At 47.8% G+C, this 16,712-nt stretch overlaps 1 long non-coding RNA gene across 1 annotated transcript in view; it reads left to right on the top strand.

Moving 5' to 3' along the window:
* Positions 1–16,712, top strand: part of LOC148523882 (uncharacterized) — a 90,306-nt gene that overhangs the window by 57,577 nt on the left and 16,017 nt on the right. Inside the window, exons 2-3 of the long non-coding RNA XR_015878411.1 lie at positions 12,930–13,073; positions 13,541–13,684. This is a non-coding gene — a long non-coding RNA (uncharacterized LOC148523882). The remainder of the gene's footprint in view (positions 1–12,929; positions 13,074–13,540; positions 13,685–16,712) is intronic.

Here is a 16,712-nt window from a genome sequence, read left to right as displayed (position 1 = left end):
CAGGAGAGGAAGGTAAGCAGGAGATATCTGTGATACTATTATATGGGGACAGCTGGCCATTCCAGGGAGAGACAGGTAAGCAGGAGATATCTGTGATACTAGTGTATGGGGACAGCGGGCCATTCCAGGAGAGGAAGGTAAGCAGGAGATATCTGTGATACTATTATATGGGGACAGCTGGCCATTCCAGGGAGAGACAGGTAAGCAGGAGATATCTGTGATACTAGTGTATGGGGACAGCGGGCCATTCCAGGAGAGGAGGGTAAGCAGGAGATATCTGTGATACTAGTGTATGGGGACTGCGGGCCAATCCGGGAGAGAAAGGTAAGCAGGAGATATCTGTGATACTAGTGTATGGGGACAGTGGGCCATTCCAGGAGAGGAAGGTAAGCAGGAGATATCTGTGATACTATTATATGGGGACAGCTGGCCATTCCAGGGAGAGACAGGTAAGCAGGAGATATCTGTGATACTAGTGTATGGGGACAGCGGGCCATTCCAGGAGAGGAGGGTAAGCAGGAGATATCTGTGATACTAGTGTATGGGGACTGAGGGCCAATCCGGGAGAGAAAGGTAAGCAGGAGATATCTGTGATACTAGTGTATGGGGACAACGGGCCATTCCGGGAGAGGAAGGTAAGCAGGAGATATCTGTGATACTAGTGTATGGGGACAGCGGGCCATTCCGGGAGAGAAAGGTAAGCAGGAGATATCTGTGATACTAGTGTATGGGGACTGCGGGCCAATCCGGGAGAGAAAGGTAAGCAGGAGATATCTGTGATACTAGTGTATGGGGACAGCGGGCCATTCCAGGAGAGAAAGGTAAGCAGGAGATATCTGTAATACTAGTGTATAGAGATAGCGGGCCATTCCGGGACAGAAAGGTAAGCAGGAGATATCTGTGATACTAGTGTATGGGGACAATGGGCCATTCCAGGAGAGGAAGGTAAGCAGGAGATATCTGTGATACTAATGTATGGGGCCAGCGGGCCATTCCAGAAGAGAAAGGTAAGCAGGAGATATCTGTGATACTAGTGTATGGGGACAGTGGGCCACATAGGGAGAGGAAGGTAAGCAGGAGATATCGGTGATACTAGTGTATGGGGACAGCGGGCCACATTGGGAGAGGATGGTAAGCAGGAGATATCTGTGATACTAGCGTATGGGGACAGCGGGCCATTCCGGGAGAGAAAAGGTAAGCAGTAGATATCTGTGATACTAGTGTATGGGGACAGTGGGCCATTCTGGGAGAGAAAGGTAAGTAGGAGATATATGTGATACTAGTGTATGGGGACAGTGGGCCACATCGGGAGAGAAAGGTAAGCTGGAGATATCTGTGATACTAGTGTATGGGGACAGCGGGCCACATCGGGAGAGGAAGGTAAGCAGGAGATATCTGTGATACTAGTGTATGGGGACAGCGGGCCACACCGGGAGAGAAAGGTAAGCAGGAGATATCTGTGATACTAGTGTATGGGGACAGTGGGCCATTCCGGGAGAGAAAGGTAAGCAGGAGATATCTGTGATACTAGTGTATGGGGACAGCGGGCCATTCCGGGAGAGAAAGGTAAGCAGGAGATATCTGTGATACTAGTGTATGGGGACAGTGGGCCAATCCGGGAGAGAAAGGTAAGCAGGAGATATCTGTGATACTAGTGTATGGGGACTGCGGGCCAATCCGGGAGAGAAAGGTAAGCAGGAGATATCTGTGATACTAGTGTATGGGGACAGCGGGCCATTCCAGGAGAGAAAGGTAAGCAGGAGATATCTGTGATACTAGTGTATGGGGATAGCGGGCCATTCCGGGACAGAAAGGTAAGCAGGAGATATCTGTGATACTAGTGTATGGGGACAATGGGCCATTCCAGGAGAGGAAGGTAAGCAGGAGATATCTGTGATACTAATGTATGGGGCCAGCTGGCCATTCCAGAAGAGAAAGGTAAGCAGGAGATATCTGTGATACTAGTGTATGGGGACACATCGGGAGAGAAAGGTAAGCTGGAGATATCTGTGATACTAGTGTATGGGGACAGCGGGCCACATCGGGAGAGGAAGGTAAGCAGGAGATATCTGTGATACTAGTGTATGGGGACAGCGGGCCACACCGGGAGAGAATGGTAAGCAGGAGATATCTATGATGTCTCCTGCATTACCTTTATGATGAATGGCTTCAACACTTCATTTCTCCAACAGTAGGTGAAAATGTTCATTTTCAATTGCTTTTGTAGAAACTAAGGAGCTCATTCAGATTCACCCGCTAGATGCATTCGCTCGCACCCAGCGTGTGCAAATCCTGCACACGCCCAGCAAGGCAGGCGATCGCAATGCAAGGCATTAGCACGCCCGCTATGCTTGACGTGCGATCACTTTTTGTATGTAGACGCCCAACAGCCATTCATAAGATTCCCACTAGTGCACGTAATTTTCTGGAAGTGCATGAAACCATTGGTACATCAGCCACCATCGGATGCGATCGCAGCGCTTGAGGTTGACTATAGCCTGCCACAAGCACTGCGATCACTTCAGTGTGAAATACAACCAGGTGATGTGTACAATGACTCTGCCTGTTAATTATGCACACCTCTGATACAGCATTGAGACACTCCCCCGTTTCTAGTGGCCTGCCCCTGTTACCACCCACAAACGGCCTCTCCTGTCACTCATTCAGCTGGGCTGTCTATGCTTGGTGAGCGCATGTGCAGATTGCAAATATCGACCACCTATGAGAGAACGCATTCTAGCGAGCGGGTCTGAATCAGGTCCTAAGTGATAATGAATAGAACTGTGTGAAACTCACCTAATGTCCCGTAGGGTGAAATAGGGCACACGAAAAACATCTGCTCGCCCTTGTGTTATTTTCCGTGGAGACAACTTTAAACGCAAAAAAGTCTTCATTAAAAAGAATTAATAAATAAAATGTAGCGAAGTTTTATGTCATAACTATCACATGTCTGTGTATAAATATAGCCGACGAGAGCAAAATAACTTTGTAAACATTCTGAAACTATAAAATGCTAAATTTTGCATTTCAACCTGTCCTCTCTACCGGATTAGCAACTGTAACAGAATGAATAACCTCCTGCTGTGCATTCAGGTCTTGCTTTGTGTTCTGGGGCCAGTCGTCACCAAAGGAAATGAAGGTAATACATACCGGTCCTGATTCAGAGGTGAACGCTGCTGCATCGGCTCTTGGGTATGTTGCCGGACTCGCGCCTGCGCTAATATGCCAATGCTAGCATCAGCCCTCCCCTGGTGTAGTAACCTGTGTCTGACTGAGAAAACCTTGTGACGTCCACTTTCTGTAACACCGCTAGTGATTCCTGACACGTCACTATCAGCACGCCATTGCACGCACCATCAACACTCGCACCTGTCCTATCTTACGGCAGGTGCAGTATCTTAGTCTGAATATGGTCTCTGTGGCTATGACTGTGTAACCCAGAATGCAGCCGCTGTCACTCACATGCCCGCCACACTCCCATAAAACGGGCATGAGACAGATTTATTTGCGCTCACTTCAGGTGACCAGCCAGGAATGCTCATCACCCCATAGCTGATATTGTCTGTCCCGATTGCAACGTTGTAGGGTTTTTCAGGACCTTTCATGCATGTGCAATTGCAAATAATCACTCAATTACACGAACATCGGCAATGTGTTGGACTGTTGATCTGTCTGTAGCTTTTGGATGCTTGTAGTAGTCCTAGGGGTAAATTTACTAAGATGGGAGTTCTATTAAGAAGTGATATTGCCCATAGCAACCAATCAGATTGCAGATATTATCTTCTAGAAGGTGCTAGGTAAATGAGAAGTAGAATCTGATTGGTTGCTATGGGCAACATCACTTCTTAATAGAACTCCCATCTTAGTAAATTTACCCCCTAGTTTTCTGCCAGCTTCTAGCTCCAATAGTTGGAGAATCTCCCGTTTACTAAACGTATTGTAGGTTGTTCTTGGGACCCCGTGATTACCAGATATGTGATAGGTAGGGAGCTGACTGCTCTAGGGTCCTAGAGAAATGGTACACTAATGCTTGGGGGTCCTTATACTATACCATACTGACACTTGGGTTTCAAGTAAATGACAATTGAGCCCAACTGTATAGATAATGCTATAGCATGTTTGGAATTATTATGGAGAAAATTAATATTTCTATTAGGCTCAGAGGCGGATTTAGACCTCATGGGGCCCTAAGCAAGACACCGATTTGGGGTCCCCCTTCTTCAAACAATCCATAACACTATATTTTCATTCCTGATTATTCCTCATTTTTCCTACTTATATTATAATGTCCCTTACACATTATGCCACACAGTAATGCCATTTACACATTATGCCACACAGTAATGCCAATTACACATTATGCCACACGGTAATGCCATTTACACATTATGCCACATATTAATGCCATTTACATATTATGCCACATGGTAATGCCATTTACACATTATGCCACACAGTAATGCCATTTACACATTATGCCACATAGTAATGCAATTTACACATTATGCCACACAGTAATGCCATTTACACATTATGCCACACAGTAATGCCATTTACATATTATGCCACAAAGTAATGCCATTTACATATTATGCCACATGATAATGCCATTTACACATTATGTCACACAGTAATGCCATTTACAGATTATGCCACATAGTAATGCAATTTACACATTATGCCACACAGTAATACCATTTACACATTATGCCACACGGTAATGCCATTTACACATTATGCCACACGGTAACATATAACATATATAATGGTGCCGTGTTTTTAAATGGATTGTTTCATGTTATTTCACTGCAGCAATGAAGCTACAGGGCCTGATTCACAATGGATCACAATTCTGCTTATTCGCATGCAGCGCAGTTGCTAATATCAGCGGTGATATGTAAATGTTTGCATTCGCATTGTGATCGCAGCCTAACATAAGGACGCCCACTTCCCCTTACTCACATCCGTGTACTTTGTCAACATAGCGAAACAATCGGTAACATCGATTAACATCGGATCCATATGCACAGTTACTGCAGGTCAGACCTCACTCAGGAATTGCCAACTTCAGTACATGCTATGAGGCCTCAGGCTGCGTGTGGTATCGCAGTGGCTAATTTATGCATGGCCCTGCAACGACATTAAAACGCATGCCTGCATTCACCTGACCACCCCACTGTCACCACCCCCCAAATGGCACTTTCTGTCAATCACTGTGCCATGGGTCTGCGTATCCTCGCAGTATGCAACAATCTGCTGATTGCGTGCCTCTTAGCACTTGCGATCCATGCTGAATCAGGCCCACAGTATTTATAAACACTTAGACTTCGCAACCAGGGCTGCGGCGATGTGTGTGTTTCAGCAGCCAATGAGAGTCAGACAGACTCTCAATGGCTGCTACGCCCACTGCCAAAGCCGGGCTGGAGCACACTCATGAGCTCCGCCTTCCGGCTCCTGCAGTCATGACGTCTCTCCCATATTACTAAGTGGGACCGAGCAGGAGGACGGAGGAGGTGACAGCGGTGGGCGCGGCAGAAGTGGGGATTCAGGTAAGTTAGTGTCAGTGTTTTCTGTTTTGTTGGTGTATGTCTGTGTGTGTTATGTAAGGTATCACTACAGGGGGCACTGTATATGGGGCACTGTATAGGGGGTATCACTACTGGGGGCTTGAATAAGGGGGACCACTACTGGGGGCACTGTATAAGAGGCACTAATGTGGGCCTGCATAAGGGGGACCACTACTGGGGGCACTGTATAAGGGGAACTACTGGGGGCACTGTAAAAGGGGCACTACTGGGGGCACTGTATAAGGGACACTACTGGGGGCACTGTATAAAGGGCACTACTGGGGGCCTGCATAAGGGGGACCACAACTGGGGGCACTGTATAAGGGGCACTGCTTGGGCCTGCATAAGGGGGACCATTACTGGGGGCACTACTGGGGGCCTGCATAAGGGGGACCACTACTGGGGGCACTGTCTAAGGGGCACTAATGGGACCCTAAATAAGGGGGACCACTACTGAGGGCACTGTTTAAGGGGCACTAATGGGACCCTGTATAAGGGGCACTACTGGGGGCCTGCATAAGGGGGACCACTACTGGGGGCACTGCATAGGGGGCACTGTATAAGGGGCACTGCATTAAGGTGCATATGGAAAGGAATGTTCCCAGAGTGACGAAAAAAGGGTGTGTCATGTTGACACGTCCAATTTTTCAGTGACCACGCCCTTTGTAGCATGTGACCACACCCAGTTTTTGGTGCACGCTCACATAGGGGGTGGGGGGGGGGCTCCATTTTTCAACTTGCCCTGGGCTCCATATACCCTAGTTACGCCACTGATTACATTGTGATTTACAAGAGATGAACTTTACATTTTTTCTATATCAAATTTTTGAATTTGACATTAGACCAGCTACTGCAGCTCTCTTAGGGGTTTATTCATCATAACAAAAATTTCTCTGGAGGTAATTAGGTTTAAAACTTGCATGCGGTTCTACCTAATTACCAGAGGAATTCATCATTCCTCCTCTCCATAACTATCTATTCCGAAAAGTAGAGATGTTCACCGACTCTCGTGTTTTGGTTTTGGATCTGGATCTCCCCTGGTTTTGGATCTGAATCTGGTTTTGGATTTTTTTTCATTGGTGTTTTGTTTTCGATTTTGGTTTTGTATCTGGATTTTTTCTTAAAATATCATAAAAACAGCTAAAATCACATCAAATGGGCCTGTTTTTGTTCCTACAGTATTATTAACCTCAATAACATTTATTTCCAGTCATTTCCAATTAATTTTGACCACCTCACAATATTAAGGCCAAAAGGTTGCATCCAGCTAGCTGGCTGACTAAGCTAAGTGACACAGTGGGCCGCACTAACATGTGGCAGTTCAGCTTCCAATTTCCAACACGGATACAATGTGTTATACAGTGTGGGTTGGATACACCAATAGTGCACTTACTGTGACAGCAGTGCCGGCAGAGCGGGGTTGCTGACGATGTCCTCAGTACATGGAATGGCAGTGCTGCGGTGCTGGCAGTGTCCTCAGTGAAGGGTACCGGCAATGTCGGCAGTACCAACGTTGTCTTCAGTGCAGGTTTGCTGGCTGTGTTGGCAGTGCAGGGATTGCTGAAAGTGTCCTCAGTACATGGGATGGCAGTGTCGGAGTGCTGGCAATGTCCTCAGTGCAGGATACTGGTGGTGTCCACAGAGAGGGGGTGCCAGTGGTGCCCTCAGTGCAGGTTTGCTGACTGTGTCGGCAGTGCAGGGGTTGCTGACTGTGTCCTCAGAACATGGAATGGCAGTGTGGGAGTGCTGGCAGTGCAGGTTTACTGACTGTGTCGGCAGTGCAAGGGTGTTCTCAATGCAGGGTGCTGGTGGTGTCGGCAGCATAGGGGAGCCAGAGGTGTCAGCAGCGGGGCAGCCGGCGGTGTCAGCAGTGGGGGTGCTGACAGTTGGTGTGTTGGCAACGGGGGTGCCGGCAGTGGGGTGTGCCAGCAGCTGGTGTGTCGGCAGACGGGGGTGAAAGCCGCGGGAACCAGCGCCATCTTTTTTCCCTGCATTCAATGGGCTTAACGCTGATTGGCTGACAGAGCCAGAGCTCTCAGCCAATCAGCACTTTGCTCATTGAAGGCAAAGGGATTTTCAAAAATGGCCGCTCAAGGCAAAACCTCGAGATCCGACAGCAGATCACAAGGTTTTGCCTCGGGAGGGGGATGCGGGGCAGGCGGGGAGATCCGAGCTTAGCTCGGATGGCCCCAGATCCCCAAAATTCGGGTGGGTTCAGTTCTCTGAGAACCGAACCCGCTCATCCCTACCGAAAAGCTGTAATTTTTTATGACAGCTTTTCGGGAAATAGATAGGGAAAACTAACTTACCGCAGCTGTAATCAGTGCTGCGCATGCGCTGTTACATCCCGTAAAACCAGCGCATGCGCAGCACTACCTACAGCTGCGGTAATTCTGTGTGTCAATTTATGGGGCTATTTATCAACAAATATTTACAAGGTTATCCCCGGAAAATCCCCCGAAACACGTAGGGGTAAATTTACTAAAGTGAGAATTTTTAGAAGTGAGTTTTAAAAGTGACGTTGCCCATAGCAACCAATCAGATTCTACTTAACATTTAATTAGCACCTTCTAGAAGATACTAGCTAGAATCTGATTGGTTGCTATGGGCAACATCACTTTTAAAACTCACTTCTAAAAACTCTCACTTTAGTAAATTTACCCCCTACTGTTTAATTGGTGAATTTACCAAGCTCCATCCAGGGCATGGCCCTAGTAGCTATCGCCATCTTCTGATACAGTCCGCAATAGTTACCAGGGGAGGATCTGTAGGATCTCTCCCCAGCAATGGGCGCTCACACGTGTGGTCCGCAACCCGCGCATGCACAGTAGCACCGCAAGGTCCTGAAGGAGAAGTAAAGTGATCGTATTAGCAACCATTTCACTTCAAACACATCGCAGGGTCGATGATTATTAATACATCTGGGCGTTACTTCATTTCTAATTACTGTGATAAACACGATAATAAATATGCCCCTTACTCGGGTGTGTTCGGTTTTCAGAGATCTGCACATCTCTAGTGCTAACTGTTTTCTCTAATGCACCTTGAACACCAAAATGAGGGTGAAGGTTCTCTAACAATGCCAATAAATAAAGATCCACAGAAATTCATACATAGGCTACGTTAGTCATGATGTCTGCTTCAATCAAGGATTCTAAAAAGAAACGCAATCCCTACACCGGGCAATGGGCCTTATTCAGTTTCGGACGAAATTGCACAGGGACAGGGGTGCTGGGGGGGGGAGGTTGAGCGTGTACTAATTACCTGGGCTTTCTGGAGGGACCAGGTTCGGCGCTGCTCCCTCTCCCTCTTAGCTCACAGCAGCCCAGCACACACTGCTGCGTGCTTGGCTGCAGTGGGAGACTGCTCACGGTTGCTGAGCAGCAGCCATAGCAGTCTCCTATGCCTGTGGGGGGGAGCGATCACACTTTTCCTCGGGCTAAGGGGCTGAGGGGCTCACAGCATCCCACCCCTGACAAATGCACAGCGCTGCAAAAATATATATATTTTGTAATCTTAAGGGGGCGTGGCATTGCCTCCCGTGATTAGGTCACGCCCCCTTTCCCGATCCTGGCTCTCAGTACCCCTGCACAGTCGGGGGGGAGGGGGGGGCACTGCTTGCCATGGGGGGGAGGCCGTTTGCCAGGGTGGCAGCATTTGCCTTATTCTAACCTTGGGCAGGCGGGTCCCTCATCCCTGCTGCTGCTCTTTTGTCCTCTCTCCCTAGAAGCTGCTCCCAGAATGCCATGTACGACGATGTCACATGCCTGTCAACGACATTTTGGGAGACTGGGACTCCCAGTGGGAACTGTGGAAAGAAAAGGAATTATGTCAGGGAAGTAGAGAGGAAGCAACAGTCAGCTCTGTTATACTTGACCAGATTGGTCCAGACATGCTGGCAACTGAATCACCGGCTGGCCGTCCGACACTACATGATCCTGTTACTCATACCCTGGAACCGGAGGGAGAAACCAAGAAGCCGTGATATCTGGAGCCTGCATACAAGGCTTTGACTGCAATCAGACCAGACTAGCATTGCGTTTCATAAGATGTGAGGAAGAAGTCCTGGTCAGAGAAGGAAGGGAGGAAACAAATACCTTGACAGCTGGTGGGGAAGACTGGTCTCCAGTGTCCAGGACTGTGTCACTCCAAGACTTTGCTCAAGATCAGTTAAATGATGGTGCATTGGAAAAAGCCTTCAGATGTAGTGAAAGTGATTAAAGTATGGAATGCTGAGAGACTTGCTCAGATAGAACCATACTTTATAATAAAATGGGATCCGCTATATAGGTACAATGGTACAAGTGAAAATGGTTAATCAGCACTTGGTGCCGCAAGTATATGTCCCTTTGGTATAGGCACCAGCCCATATGCACCTTGTGGGAGGGCATTTGAGAGAGGAGAAAACTCTCAGTTGGGTGCTCCAGAGGTTATACTGGCCGGGCATCTGCACGATGGTCAAGCGGTACTGCCCAACTTGCATAGTCTACCAATCATTTGCTCCTAAACCTGTCTTTCGAGCTCTCATGGTACCTCATCCTATAATGCCAGTTCCGTTAGCAAGGCAACACTTAAAGGAAGCAGAGTCCTCTGCCACGAAGGTTCCGTCCCAGGTTTTGCAGACCCTTGCGTCCTTGAACTCCACCTCAACAGACCACAAAGGGAGGTGACAGGAACATTAAAACTATATCTGACACAGAACCTTGTCCAAAACTTCAGCAGCAGTGCAACCATCCTTATTTCAGCTTTGCAGTGGAACATAGAGCTGAGGCTCTCCATAGTAATGCTGAGGCCCTGTCACGAACATTTGCACTTTCCAGAGCAGCCGATTCACCAAACTTGGCGAAGCTAAGAAAGGGAGAGTTGGGAAAAGGGAAATCTTTTAAAGGGAAAAGAGTCCACTTCACCAAGTATGGCAAAGCTAAGGGGAAGGGCATGTGACATAGAGGGTACTTTGTTATGTTCTGATGTCCAGAACAGGACTCACTCCCTGGGACAAGTTGCAGGCAGGGTTAAGGATCCTGCTATCTCCTACAGGAAAGGTTTTCCACACAGCTGCACTACATGGGTGTGATTGCTCTGGAGTGTGTGATGGATAAGAGGATTGTGGGATCTGGTGGGTGGGACTTCTGATGCTGACTAGCAGCAAGACTAGGGGTGGTGGGTCGTAGCTAGCGTCAGGAAGCCATCTCATGTATACAAGTGTGCTGTAACAACATTTGTGATGAGTAAAGAAGCCATCTGACATAACTGACCGCTGTGAAGAGTCGTTTGTCTGTAAGCAGATTCTTACAACAGTTCATGACACGGAGTCGTGGGACATGCATCTAAAAGTGTTCACGAGTTGTACGCAGCTCAGTGGCATCTCATTTGCCACTAAATTAGCATAACTCTGTGGCAATGGAGCATTCACACAGGTTAAACTAAAGCTGGCCACACACTAGACCAACTTACATCCAACCAGCCAACTTGTTGATTGGTTGGAATGAAAATCTGGTAACGTATGGGAGTAACTGATGATCAGCAATTTGCTCCTAAATGCCAGAGAACAGATGAAAATGGTCGGTCAGACAAGTTTGTTAAATGTTGATCTAAACTATTTGTTCAAACAACAGTTTTAGTCCATTTTCCAGCGTTTGGGAGCAAATTGCTGATTGTATTCCTTACCAGATTTTCATACCAACCAATCAACTAGTTGGCTGGTTGGACAGATAATCTTTAGATGTGTGGTCAGCTTTAGTGAGGTTGTGACGTGATTACTGTGATTCCAGTATACCGGGATGAACGGGGCTGATATTTTGGGCAGCTGCAATGGGACTGGGACTCTTGGGGAACATGTCATGTCTCCTACATAGTAAAGTTGGTTCTTCTGTCTCAGGTCAGCACTAAATAAGTAGCAGCAGCAGTAGGGAAGCATTACATTTTGGAAATTGAGGCTAAATTGAATTTGGGCTGATGGGACAACTCCAAAGACTTTTTTTTCTGAGTAAGGGGTATATTTATTAATCATAATTAATAAATATGCCCCTTATACCCCTTTCAGACATACTGAGATTCCCGGGATTTTGGCCTGCCTCGGCCAAAATTCCCGGGTCTCATGTCTGTGTGAAAGGTACCTACCCGGGAACACGTTCCCGGGTAGCCACCCCTGCAATCGACCAGGGTTTTTCCCGGGACTTTACCCTGCTTCTGTCTGAATGGTGCTACCCGGGAATTTACTACTCCCGGGCAGCACCAAGCAGCTTTGACATGTAGCTGACAGCGCAGAGCGTCCTATAGGACGCGCAGCGCTGCTGCTTTGAGCTGACAGCGCAGAGCGTCCTGTAGGACGCTCATCGCTGCCACTTTGTGTGAGCTGACAGCGCAGAGCGTCCTATAGGACGCTCAGTGCTGCTGCTCGCCACCCCCAGCACCGGCCGGCTGTGCCACAGTGGGCCGCCCGCACTCCCGTTGGACCACCAGGGAATTAAAATAAATGTTTTAAAAAATTATAATAAAAAAAAAAACTGCATTACGATTGGCCAGCTTTTGGCTGGGAGGAGAAGACGGCAGAGAAGGGGCAGGTAAGCAGAAAAACCCTGCTCTTGTCTGAAAGGGGTCTTCCTGGGAATTTCCCGGGTAGACACTGTAGTGTGAAAGGGGGGTCTCGACCAAATACCCGGGAATTTGCACAGGAGAAATTCCCGGGTCTGAGCAGGAAATTTCCCGGGTTGTATGTCTGAAAGGGGTATTACTGAGGTTTAAGACAATAATTATACTGCCACTTATCACAGTAATAAGAAATTAAGTGTCGTCCATAATCATCGTCCCTGCGATGTGTTTGAAATTAAGTGATCGCAATTGTGATCACTTCAGTCTTTCTGCGGGACCTCGCCGAGCCACTGTGCATGCACAGACTATGGACCACACATGTGTGAGCAGCCATTGCCGGGGATAGATCCTACAGATCCTCTCCTGGTAACTACTGCAGACTGTAGCCTGTCTGAATATAGCGTTAGCTGCCGGGGCCAAGCTCTGGACGGTGCTTGGTAAACTCACCAATTAAACAGTGGGTGTTTAAGGGGGATTTTCCGGGAATATCCTGCAAATATTTGTTGATAATTAGGCCCCCTAAGAGAGCTAGCTGGTCTAATGTCAAAATCAAAAAGGTGATATGTAAAAATGTAAAGTTCATTCTTTTGTAAATCACAATGTAATAAATAAAATAAAAAAATAAAAAAACACAATTGGAAGTATTAAGCCTTGCATCTTTTAGTGTTATGTACTTTCCAAGGCAGGTTGGGACTTGAAAATCCCCAGCAGCTCATGATCCACCAGTCACCCACCTTGTGTGTCTACCAATACGACCTCTCTCTTTCACAGATAAGGCTCGGTGCTTAGTAAACCCGAAAGACAGAACAGACTGCGGTTATCCCGGAATTAAAGCCAGCGACTGTTCTTCCAGAGGCTGCTGCTACAATTCCAGTGTTCCTGGAGTCAAATGGTGTTTCTACGCAAATGACCAAGGTAACAGGTCTATTACTGCATAATTTAATCCCAAAGGGCTTATCTGCCAATTTAGGGCCTGATTCCGAATCGGACACAAGTTTAAGTGCACCAAAGGAAGTAAGCATGCACCAAAGGAAGTAATCGGTAACTGCAAGTGCGTTAGATCAGGCACGTGCTTATGGACGGAGATCGCTAGTGCGTACAGATTGACCTGTCCGTTGATGGACCACGCTTTCTGTGAAATTACAGTTTCTGGACGGTTACTGGGGGTGACAATCAATTAGAAACAAGTTGTTCAGTCTCATAATCCATAGTAAAATATAGAAATAAATCCAAAGCCACCATTGGGGGGCTATGGGTGGGAGGTACAACTGTAAGGGTCTCAGATTGACAAGCCCACCAGCGCCTATGATCCCAGCCACATAAGGTTGTTTATAAAGATCATTATACATCTGCATTACTTACAGACAGTTTCTCTATCACAGATAAGGTTCAGTGCTTAGTAAATCCGAAAGACAGAACAGACTGCGGTTATCCCGGAATTAATGCCAGCGACTGTTTTTCCAGAGGCTGCTGCTACAATTCCAGTGTTCCTGGAGTCAAATGGTGTTTCAACGGAAATGACCAAGGTAACAGGTCTATTACTGCATAATTTAATCATAAGGGACTTATCTGCCAATTTAGGGCCCGATTCCGAATCGGACGCAAGTTTAAGTAAGTATAGATCTCGCAGATTTCAGCATATGGCACCAAAGGATGTAATCGGTAACTGCAAGTGCGTTGGATCAGGCACGTGCTTACGGACGGAGATCGCTAGTGCGTACAGATTGACCTGTCCGTTGATGGACCACACTTTCTGTGAAATGGCAGTTTCTGGACGGTTACTGGGGGTGACAATCGATTAGAAACAAGTTGTTCAGTCTCATAATCCATAGTAATATATACTGTACACATAAAACCAGAGCCACCATTGGCTGTAAAGGTGCCCATCCACTAGATGAATAAGATGAGTGGTTGAACGATAACAATCATTCAATTGTTTGCAAATAATTTGCAAATCGTTTGCAAAAATGTCTAAAATGACCAGCAATGCATGTGCCCACTGGTCGTTTAGACATCTATCATCGTGCAAACATGCTGGTCAACCTGACGATAAGGTCAGGTTGAGCATGTTTGCAGATGATTGATGAGCCTGCACTGAACGACTGCTCGTTCAGTGCAGGCTCATCACAGACTGACAAACGACTGCACGATTACAATGTCGTAATCGTGCAGTCGTTTTCATGTCTGCTAGTGGATGGACACCTTAAGGGTCTCAGATTGACAAGCTCACCAGCGCCTATGATCCCAGCCACATAAGGTTGTTTATAAAGATCATTATACATCTGCATTATTTACAGACAGTGGACCTGATTCAGACCCGCTCGCTAAGGCGCGATCGCTCGCTATGAGCAATTTTCGCCCATCTGTGCATGCGTATAATTCGCAGTGCGTGTGTGCAAGCCATTCGTTGCGATCTAATTTTGGTTGCTCGTAAGCCACTATCAGGTTGCTGCTTTGAGTGACAGATAGCGCCGTTTGTGGGAGGTAACAGGGGAAGGTGCTTGTGAATGGGGTAGTGGATGTGCAAACGCAAGCGTGTCAGGCCGCCAAAACACTGTTTAAAGGGCGTGCATAATTAGCAAAGTAGCGTCATTGTACACGTCACCTGCATGAATTTCAGCCAGCACTGACCGCTGTGCTTGCGGCAGGTTAAGGCAACCCCAAAGGCTGCGAGCAGCTCCGATGGCTCACGATGGTCCCGATTAATCCTTAATTTCCCGGAGATGACGTGTGTTGCGAGTGGCGAGGGGGCGTCTGTAGAAACTTGCGAGCGCAGTTAGCCGTAGCTCACTAAAACATAGTGGCCATCCTTACGTGACGCAGATCGAGCACTTCATTTAAATATCCGGCCCCTTTTTGCAAGCGAGCGACCGCAACTTGCCAGCGGGTCTGAATGAGCTCCAGTTTCTCTATCACAGATAAGGCTCAGTGCTCTGTGAGTCCAACAGACAGGACAGACTGCGGCTATCCCGGGAACCAGTAACCAGGAATGTTATTCCAGAGGATGCTGCTACAATTCAAATATTCTGGGTGTTAAGTGGTGCTTCAGTAAGACCTCTGGGCCTGATTCAGAGACGGACGCTCTGAACGAGCGCTCGCTCTGAATCAGGGCGTTTTTTTTTTTGTTCGGCCTCCTGGCCGCTCGCATAGCTGTGGGTGACCACCCACAGCTATTGCGAGCGGCCAGGTTGATGGTCGCGATGGTCAAGACCATCGCGACCATCGGGCTTGCGATGAGACCCTTGTGGTAGGGTCTCGTGGCCGCAAGCCCCAGAGAGCTTCTGGCTCTAATAGAGCCGGATCCTCTCTCACTGACATCACTGGTGATGTCAGTGGGGCTGCCCCCAAACGACAGGCGTTCCTTCGGGAACACCTCCGTTTGGCCAGCCACCCCCCTGCCCGCCTACCAAACGGGGCGAGCTGTCAATCACCATCGACAGCTCGCCCCCTTTTAATGTGAGACCTGGAGCGACGGAGCACCCGTCGCTAGCCAGGTCTCGCGCATGCGCACGACGGAGTCGGCTCCGTCATGCGCATGCCCAGTGGGCAAACATTGACGCGGTTGCGAGCACTCAGAGCTTGCGACCGGGTCTGAATCATTCCCTCTGTTCTTTGCCTTCCTATAGAATGATTGTGTGAATTACCTTGAACATCCCCTACCATTTACAAAAAATTATTCAAATGCATTTTTTCCCCACAAGCTGCATAGAGGAAAGCAATCCGATCGCTGATTGAACTATGACCCTGATTCAGAGCCGGACGCTCTGACCAGAGCGCTCGCTCTGAATCAGGGCCCACCTCCATTAATATGGAGCGTCCTCGTGGACGCTCGTATAACTGTGGGTCACCACCCACAGCATATACGAGCGTGCAGAATGATGGTCACGATGGTCTTGACCATCGCGACCATCGGAACTGCGAATAAAAGCCTGCGGTTGGGTTTTTCAACCGCAAGGCCAGGAGTGATTTTGGCTCTATCAGAGCCAAAATCACTCCCACTGATATCACTAGTGATGTCAGCAAGTCCTTCGCTCGTCGGGTCTCGCGCATGCGCACGACGGAGCTCCCTCCATCGTGCGCATGCGCAGTGGGGACCATCGACCCACTTGCGAGAGGACAGCCGCTCGCGAGTGGGTCTGAATGATCCCCAATGTAATTGAAAGGGAATAACCTGATATTTGTTCTAAGCTTTAAAACTATGGAGGTGTTCTATAATCAATGCTAAAAGTAATTTATAATTCCTTCCTGGGCTTTAATAGTGCCTTTACCGGAGAGAAAATAGGAAGACATTTTTGTGATTTTTATGTGAAATCATCAGACTACAATCTAATAATTCTAACAGCCGCTGTATTACTGTTGCAGCTGTGCTATACCATCATTACATGTACAGAACTTTTATTACTGGCGCCTGCAAATGCTGCTGCCAGCTCTATGCACAAATTGTATAATGTACAGTATTAGGTACTAACAGTGTCGGACTGGGGCATGAAGGGGGAATGCAATGGTAAGGGCACAAAGCTGAGGAGTGGCCAGCCAATTGAGGGTGTGTGGCAG

Source organism: Taudactylus pleione, unplaced genomic scaffold (assembly GCF_031769625.1).
Source record: "Taudactylus pleione unplaced genomic scaffold, aTauple2 ptg000126l, whole genome shotgun sequence".
Taxonomy (NCBI): domain Eukaryota; kingdom Metazoa; phylum Chordata; class Amphibia; order Anura; family Myobatrachidae; genus Taudactylus; species Taudactylus pleione.
Note: the sequence above shows the minus strand (reverse complement) of the source record. Positions and strands in the feature narration are given on the sequence as shown.